Source organism: Hippopotamus amphibius, chromosome 3, assembly GCF_030028045.1.
Source record: "Hippopotamus amphibius kiboko isolate mHipAmp2 chromosome 3, mHipAmp2.hap2, whole genome shotgun sequence".
Taxonomy (NCBI): Eukaryota; Metazoa; Chordata; class Mammalia; order Artiodactyla; family Hippopotamidae; genus Hippopotamus; species Hippopotamus amphibius.
Window position 1 is genome coordinate 124523689 of NC_080188.1, and position 9798 is coordinate 124533486.

Sequence of the window (9798 nt, forward strand, 5' to 3'; positions counted from 1 at the left end):
CTAGTTTTCTTCTTTTATAGCATCAGAGAGGGAGAGGTGGGGAAATAAAGTGAAAAAGATTATCAGTCTTACAAAACATTTCCTGGAATGACTAGCCTTGGGGAAAGGATATATTAATTTCACAGATGGGTAGGGTTCCCTGAGGCAGGCCATTGTGTATGATTACAACAATGAAAAGCAAAAGTTAGAGACAAAGAAATAGATCCAACATGCAGTGCGATTTACCTCTTCCCTGTTACAATTCCGCACTGTCAATGTCCATTCCACAAGCTTGTGGAAAAGGAGGTGACAACATTCTAACTGTCCCGTCAGTCAGTGTCACCATCAGTGTCAGTGTTCCAAATGTTGAAATTTGTCTTTTGTTCCACTTTGGAATTGTCTACTTTCCACCTGCAGATTTAAAAATATTCACAACCTAAAAGTTGAGAGTTATCAGAAATTTGAGGGCTTCAAGCTCAGGAGGCTGCATCTCAAGTTAAGGAATTTAGCATTTTTCTATGTATGGGAAGATGCAAGGGTCTGGGCTCACTGAAATCTTTTTTTTTTTTTTTTTTTTTTTTGATATGTACCATAGCTATCTGAGGCCTGTATCCTGTTTTTCTTTTTTTACATTCTGAGTTTCCTCAGGGTTCTCTGGCTCATGTTGAAGGGCTGCAATTGCTGATGACTGATCCTCTCCTCTTGGTCAGGAATTTGACCAATATTTGGAAGACATTTTCATGACCAAATTTTGTCCCACGGTGCTGGGAGGCTCATCCCACTTCAGGTGAACATCCTTGGTATGCCACTACAGGTGTTAATTTTTGGATTAGGCCCTATTGATAATTAAAGATTCTCTGGATTCTCTGTGCAATTATGATCCAGGAGACATTTTCCCTTGTTTCTTCTTCCCATACCTAGAATCACATCACTACAATTATTTCAGTCTATTTCCTAAAGATGTTTAGCCTTAGAAGCTTTGTTGGAGGCCTGCTTACATACTACGTGCTGTAGGAGACAACAGTCCTATAAAATAGACAGGATATAAGTAATGCAGCTAGTAACATTGACAAGGGCATAGTGCAGCAGGGAGACACAAAGCACTAACAATTTGGAAACAAAGAACAAGTTAAAACAATGATCAGCATAATAGCAAGTCCACAGGAGAGCCAGCTGGAAACACCAAATTCTGGCATGATCAGGTAGAGAGAAAAAGATAAATGTTTCATCTTTGTTTACAAAGGTATACATTCTCAACTTGTAGGTCACAGCGTAAGAGAAAAGGTTTTTTTTCTGAAAAACGAGGATTAAAGCCAGTATATGTCCCAATGTCATAAAATTATAAATCATATTTACCAGTTTAGTTAGTCCCATTAATCCCTGTTGATCTGGATGAAATAATCAGGTTTTCTATTAGTTCTGTCATTTGTCACACAGTCCAGTGATACTACCTTAAGGCTATCAGAAACTTATATTTGTTAAAAAGTTTCTTTTTGTCAGTCTTCTTCAAAATCTTTATTTTGTAAAAGCATCAGGATAAAACTTAAAATAGCATGGTTAAAAATTTGAGTACAATGCAGTTAGGAGGAAAATTGGGTATAACATTTTAGAATAACTAGTATTATGATTGATACAAATTATTAGTAATTCTATTGCTTTGATTCATTCTGTTGTTGGTTCTGCCTTTTTTTTTCTTTTTTCTAGTTTCATGGGATTTTCGTGTCTTATAGTTTTTATCTGTTTTATTTTTATTTTTAATATGTTTCTATTATTTCTGGTTGGCTTTTCTGTTGTGCTGTGTTCTTTTCCCTTATCTTTTTTTCTTCTTTTTCTTTAATATTTTTTATTTTTTTCTTTTTCTTCTTGTATTTCCATTTATAGTTTGCCTTTCTGTTGTTCCGTGTTTTATCCTATTTTATTTTATTTTATTTTATTTTATTTTATTTTATCTTACTTTATTTTTAAACATTATTATTAGTCCGTTCTGTTTCCCTGCTTTAATCTTCAGTGGACACACTGCTTTGTTTTATTTATTTATTTAATTCAATTATTGGCTGCCCTGGGTCTTCATTGCTGCATGGTGTTTTCTCTAGTTGTGGTGAACAGGGGCTACTCTTTGTTGCGGTGCATGGTCTTCTCATTGCGGTGGCTTCTCTTGTTGCACAGCACAGGATCTAGTTGCACGGGCTTCAGTTGTTGCAGCACCCAGGCTCAGTAGTTGTGGTGTGTGGGGTTAGTTGCTCCATGGCATGTGGGATCTTCCAGGACCAGATATTGAACCCGTGAACTCTGCACTGGCAGGCGGATTCTTGACCACTGCACCACCAGGGAAGTTCTGACTGCCTTGGTTTTTCTTTTTAGGTTTTGTCTTTTTCTCAATTCTAATTCTAATGGTTTGATTTCATTTTGGGGTTCTTCAGTTTATCTGGTTGTTCTCTCACCCTTTGTTATATTGGGTCCTTCTTTCTATATTTATTGTTTGATTTTGTTTTCACCATTTCTCTGAGGTTTGTTTGTCATTTGTTTCTTTACTTTTTTCTCTGTTTCTTTCTCTTTTCTATTTTTAATTTTTTTAATATTTCCATTTCTATGTTTCTCTTTTGTTATTCTGTCTTCTTTCCTCTTTCTCTTTTTTTAGTATTTATTTTTTAAAAATTTATTATTATAGTGTTATCTTTCTTGTCGGTTTGTTTTGTTTCTTTACATCAGTCTTTAGCTGGCACTCTGGATTGGTTTTGGGGTTTTTTTTAATATGTTTGTTTGCTTGTTTTGAGTTTTTGTGGTTTTCTTTTTAATTGACTGATTTTGTTCTGGGGTTCTTTGGTCTGCTTTTTCAAGTGCTTTATGTTTTATTTGGTCCTGTTTTTGTTTCTCTTGTGTCTATATGTGTTTCCTTCTTTCAGTATTTGTTTTATTTAACTTTTTACCATTAGTGTGGTGCCTGGTTAGTCTTTTTTATTACCCTTTTGCCAGGACAAGGGACATGCATGCTCTTGATTCCTTGACCAGAAGTTGGGCCTGAGGCTCTGGGGTGGGAGAATCATGTCCAGGATTCTGGACCACTAGAGAATCCCCAGCCACAGAGGAGATTAATCACTAAGAGCTCTCACAGAGGCCTCTATCAGAGTCCAAGTCCCAGTTCCACCTGATGACCTGCAGCTCCCAGTTCTGGATGCCTCAGACCAAACAACAAATAAGAGAGGAACACAAACCCACCCATTAGCACACAAACTACCTAAAGTCATAATAAGCTCACAGACACCCCAAAACACACCACCTGACACAGCCCTGCTCATCAGAGGGAAAAGACTCAGCTCCACCTACTAGAATGCAGGCACAAGTCCCTCACATCAGGAAGCCTACTCAAGACAGTGGACAAACTACACACAGGGGGCAGAGAACAAAAGCAAGAGGAACTGAGACTCAGCAGTCTAGAGAAATGAGGCCTCAAATACTGTAAATTAGACTAAATGAGAAAACAGAGAAACATTCTTTCAGGCAAAGGAACAAGACCAAATAAATGAAGAAGAAATAGGCAAATTGCCTGAAAAAAAATTCAGAGTAATGATGTAAAGATGATCAAAAATCTTGCAAACAAAATAGAGAAAATACAAGAAACATTTAACAAGTTCTTACAAAAAATAAAGAGAAAACAAGCAGTTGTGCAGAACACAATAACTGAAGTTAAAAATACTCTAGAAGGAATCAATAGCAGAATAACTGAGGGAGAAGAACCAATACGTGAGCTGGAAGATAGAATGGTGGAAATAACTGCCACAGAGCAGAAGAAAGAATAAAGAATGAAAAGGATGGAAGAGGGTCTCAGAGACATCAGGGACAACATTAAGTGCACCAACATTCAAATTATAGGCATCCCAGAAGAAGGAGAAAAAAAGAAAGGGTCTGAGAAAATATTTCAAAAGATTATAGTTGAAAACTTCCCCAACATGGGCAAGGAAATAGTTAATCAAGTCCAAGAAGTGCAGAGAGTCCCATACAGAATAAACCCAAGGAGAAACACACCAAGACACATAGTAATCAAACTAACAAAAATTAAACACAAGAAAAAATATTAAAAACAGCAAGAGAAAAGCAACAAATAACATACGAGGGAACCCCCATAAAGTTATCAGCTGATCTTTCTGCAGGAACTCTGCAGGCCAGAAGGCAGTGGCAGGGTATATTTAAAGTGTTGAAAAGGAAAAACCTACAGCCAAGAATACTCTACCCAGAAAGAATCACATTGAGATTCAATGGAGAAATGAAATGCTTTACAGAGAAGCAAAATTTAAGAGCATTCAGCAGCACCAAACCAGCTTTACAACAATTGGTCAAGGAACTTCTCTAGGCAGGAAACACAAGAGAAACAAAAACAAACCCAAAACAATTAAGAAAATGGTAATAGGAACATACATATCAGTAATTACTTTAAATGGAAATGGATTAAATTTTCCAGTCAAAAGACACAGACTGGCTGAATGGATACAGAAACAAGACCGATATATGTGCTGTCTACAAGAGACCCACTTCAGACCTAGGGACTCATACACACCAAAAGTGAGGGGATAGAAAAAGACATTCCATGCAAATAAAAGTCAAAAGAAGGCTGGAGTAACAATACTCATATCAGACAAATTAGACTTTAAAGTAAATTGTATTACAGTAGACAAGGAAGGAACACTACCTAATGATCAAGGGATCAATCCAAGAAGAGATATAACAATTGTAAATATCTATGCACCCAACATAGGAGCACCTCAATACATAAGGCCAATGCTAATAGCCATAAGAGGGGAAATCAATAGCAATACAATAATAGTAGGAGAGTTTAACACCCTACTCACACTAATGGACAGATCATCAAAACAGAAAATAAGGAAACACAAGCTTTAAAAGACACATAAGGCAGATGGACTTAATATTTATAGGACTTTCCATCTGAAAACTACATAATGAAAATAAAAAACTAAAGAAAAAACACAAAAAACAAAAACTACAGAGTACACTTTCTTCTCAAGTGCACATGGAACATTCTCTAGGGTAGAGTACATCTTGGATCACAAATCAAGCCTTGGTAAATGTAAAAAAATTGAAATCTTATCCAGCATCTTTTCTGACCAAAACACTATGAGACTAGATATCAATTACAGGGGAAAAAATGTAAAAAATACAAACACATGGAGACTAAACAATACACTATTAAACAATTAAGAGATCTATTAAACAACTAGAGAAAGAGGAAAAAAGAACCGCAAAGTTGGCAGAAGGAAAGAAACCATAAAGATCATATCAGAAATAAGTGAAAAAGAAATGAAGGAAACAACAGCAAAAGTCAATAAACCTAAAAGCTGGTTCTTTGAGAAGATAAACAAAATTGATAAACCATTAGCCAGACACATTAGGAAAAAAAGGGAGAAGGTGTCTTCATTTCTTTTTATTCTTTTTTCTTCATTCTGTTCCACTGCCGTGATTTCCACCGTTCTGTCTTCCAGGTCACTTATCCGTTTTTCTGCCTCAGTTATTCTGCTATTCATTCCTTCTAGTGCATTTTTTATTTCAGTTACTGTATTGCTTATCTGTTTGTTTGCTCTTTAATTCTTCTAAGTCTCTGTTAAACACTTCTTACATCTTTTCCATCTTTGCATCCAGTCTTTTTCCGAGGTCCTGGATCATCTTCACTATCATTATTCTGAATTATATTTGAGGGGGGAGGTTGCCTATTTCCACTTCATTTAGTTGTTTTTCTGGGGGTTTGTCTTGTTACTTCATCCCATACAAATCCTCTGCTCTTTCATTATGTCTTTCTGTGGCTGTGGTTTTCATTCCTCAGGCTGCACAATTATAGTTCTTCTTGCTACTGCTGTCTGCCCCCTGGTGGATGAGGTTATCTAAGAGGCTCGTGCATGCTTCCTGATGGGAGGGACTGGTGGGGGGTAGATCTGGGTGTTGCTCTGGTGGACAGAGCTCAGTAAACCTTTAGTCCACTTTGCTGATGGGTGGACCTGAGTTCCCTCCCTGTCAGTTGTTTGGCCTGAGGCAACCCAGCACCGGAGACTACAGGCTCTTTGGTGGGGCTAATGGTGGACTCCAGGAGGGCTCATGCCAATGAGTACCTCCCAGAACTTCTGCTACCAGTGTCCTTGTCCCCAGAGTGAGCCACAGCCACCCCCTGCCTCTGCAGGCGACCCTCCAAAGGGTCTAGCAGGTAGGTGTGGTTCAGTCTCCTATGGGGTCGCTGCTCCTTCCTTTGGGTCCTGGTGTGCACACTACTTTGTGTGTGCCCTCCAAGAGTGGGGTCTTTCTTTCCCCCAGTCCTGTGAAAGTCCCGCAATCAAATCCTGCTGGCCTTCAAAGTCTGATTCTCTGGGGATTCCTCCTCCCATTGCTGGACCCCCAGGTTGGGAAGCCCGAGGTGGGGCTCAGAACCATCACTGCAGTGGGTGGACTGCCATGGTGTAATTGTTCTCCAGTTTGGGAGCTGCCCACCCACCAGTTATGGGATTTGGTTTTAATGTGATTGTGTCCCTCCTACCCTCTCATTGCAGCTTCTCCTTTGTCTTTGGATGTGAGGTATCTTTTTTGGTGAGTTCCAGTGTCTACCTGTCTATGATTGTTCAGCAGTGAGTTGTGATTCTGGTGCTCTTGCAAGAGGGAGTGAGCACATGTTCTCTTCTCTGCCATCTGGAACCAATGAAGGCTGGTGTTTAAATAGAAAAATGGAGAAGCCACATGGACCAGTGACCACCCTCCCATGATGATGGCCATGGTAATAACTGTAATCGAATCCTTCGAAGCTGTCTTCCATAAACAAATCAGGTCAGGGGAGGGAGTGTAGGCCAAGCTACAACTTCCCCAACCAGGTTGGGGTCTTCCTGGGGTGAATCCAGCCATGGCGAGCTCCCGTCACAGAAGGCAGACACTAGACTTGCTGTCACTTGTGGGGCTGCTGCCCATTCTAGGAGTGCCAGGGACTGGAGCCCAGGGAAGTGCCCCAGGAAGTGCGCAGGGTTTGTCCAGGTGTGTGCGCATGTGAGGTGTGAAGATACTGAGTGTGTAGTCAGCTGATTGTGTGTGTGTGCAGGTGGTTTTCTGATTCTGTTCGTGTGGACACATGTGCCTCGTGGGCACATTCAGGGTGTCAGAGCACCAGGTGTAACCCAGGAGAACTGGGAGTTCGCTGTTTCACCCTTTCACTCTTTTCAGAATGACCCTGGGGACCCCAGTGTGTCCCTCATGCCCATCAGGTTCATGGCCACGTGACACATGATTCCTTTCCTCAGCTTCCCCCATATTCTCAAGACACTCATTGCCGATGCTGTGCTCTTACCACCATTCCCAGGAGGAGCCTGTCTTCCTCTACACATAGGTAACTGCAAATCCCAGAATACATTTGGCAGGAGAAGAAGGTGTACAGATTGGTTGGGATCCTGTATCCCCTGAGGAAATTCTTGTTGGAGGGATGTGTCACCCTGTATTAGAGAAAAATGTTCAATGTCCCCATCAGAATATTTTTGGCTCCAATATACAAAACTAAATGTTCTGCAAAGGATCCAATTTTGTGTTCTGCATACAAGTGTCCATGAAAAGGAACCAGCCTCCTTGAAGAAACAACTGATTCCAGGGTAGGGACAGGGAAAACACAAATACGAACCTGGATTGTATTGTTATGTCGGAAAGTAATTGTTACAGGTTGCATTGTGTCCCCCCAAATTGCTATGTTGAGTCCTAACCCCTAGTACCTCACAATATCGGATTTTGGAGACAGGGTCTTTAAAAAAATAATTAAGTTAAAATGAGGTTACATGGATGGGTCCTGATCCAACTAATGTTCTTAAAGAAGAAGAGATTAGGACACAGACGCACACAGAGGAAGACTATATAAAGACACAGGGAGTAGGTGGCCATCTACAAGCCAAGGAAGAAAGGCCTCAGAAGACACCAACCATGCTGACACCTTGATACTCGACTTCTGCGCCCCAGAATCATGAGAAAATGAAAATCTCTTCTTTAAGACACTCTGTTGCCTGCAATACTGCAAACCGCTCTTGCGGCTTCCACCCTGGACTCAGCAGGGCTACTCTCAGCACAGGAACCAGATGTAGTCTGTGAAGACCAGTGGAGTCAATCACATCACTGCTGTGCTCTCACCCGCCAGGTGTTCCCATCTAAGTCACATGAAAATTAATAGCCTGGGACTTCCCTGGTGACACAGTGGTTAAGAATGTGCCTGCCAATGCAGGGCACATGGGTTCGATCCCGGGTCTGTGAAGATCGCACATGGTGTGGAGCAACTAAGCACGTGCACCACAACTACTGAGCCTGTGGTCCTCAATTACTGAAGCCTGTGTGCCCATGCTCCTCAACAAGAGAAGCCACCACACTGAGAGGCCCATGCACGGCAATGAAGAGTAGCCCCCGTGGGCCACAACTAGAAAGCAAAGCTTTCATGCAGCAATGAAGACCCAACGCAGCCCAAAAATAAATAAATAAAATAAAATAGTAAAATATATCAAAAAAACAACAACAGTGCTTCCTGAGAGAACAACCTGCTCCCTGGCTCCAGAGACCCTGACAGACACATGCAGTCCCAGGGCCTTTGCACCATCTGCTTCCCTGCCTAAGACACTCTATCTACATATATGCGAAGGGCTCCCTCCCTGGCTCCTTGAGTTCATTACTCAGAAGTCACCCGCTCAGGGAGGCTGTCCCCAACCACAGCTGAACATACCCTGCTCAGGGTGTATCCATGCCAGAAACTGCTCAAGTGCTGATCAAACCTGACAGCAGGGCCCCCATGGAGGACAGAGGGCAGGAGGGATGTGGCAAGAGTCACTCCCCAGATTCAGACACACATGGGGAGCAGCTGTGGGGAGGGGCACAGACTTTGGATGTAGGACCACCTGACAGCTTTAACCTGAAGATGGGCTTTAGAAACTAAAGTCCAGTGACAGGGGTTATTCCAGCAGAGCCAGCAATGACCAGAGCACCCATCACTTAAAGAGAATGTAACTGAGATGAAGAGAGGGAGGAAATTGCCCAAAGTGACACTACCTGAAAGAGACAAGTCCTTGCAGCTTTCTTTTCCTTTATCCTTTTTCCTTTGTGAATGTGGCCACAATGCAGGGGGGAAAACAGTAAGTGGCTCACACTGGTTTTACAAGTAAAGCTCACTTGGAAACAGAGTGGGCTATGCCAGGCTTGGGGCCAAGGTCAGGGGAACAAGCAGACAGTGGACCAGTGTATCTGGAGCTCTGCCTGGTCAAGGGAATCTGGGCCATGGGTGATGCTGGGAGAGGCCGTTCCCCTCCTGAGTCCCCCAGGCGTAAGCTCTTCTGATGGTGCCTCTACCCACATCCACAAGCCTGCTGCATCCTCTTCCCATCTCCAGTGAGTCAATCTCCCCCATTTTCCCTGCCAGATCTTACAGGGAACCAGTCTGATTATTGGAAAACGGGTTCCAGTCTCTTTGTAGTCTTGGAATAAGCTATTTGTCACCATGGATGGGAAGTAGGTGAGTGCATCCCATGTGCTGGTTGTCTAGTCAAAGCCACCTCTCCCCTGGACGCACACACACACCACTGTCATTCACCTTCTCCCCGGCTCACAGCCCTGCTGTTCATTGGGCAGCAGGAGCCCCTCCAAATCCGGTGGACGCACCATGAGTGTTCTGAGCCTGCCAAGGAAGCCCCTTTCTCTTTGCCCAAGATGGGTTTGGAAGAAGTGTAACCCAGTTCTGGCCAGTGAAGAGGGGAAGCAGGACAGCCAGGGGATCCTGGGGAACACTGTACTCCGGGAAAAAAAAAAAGACAAGCGATAAGA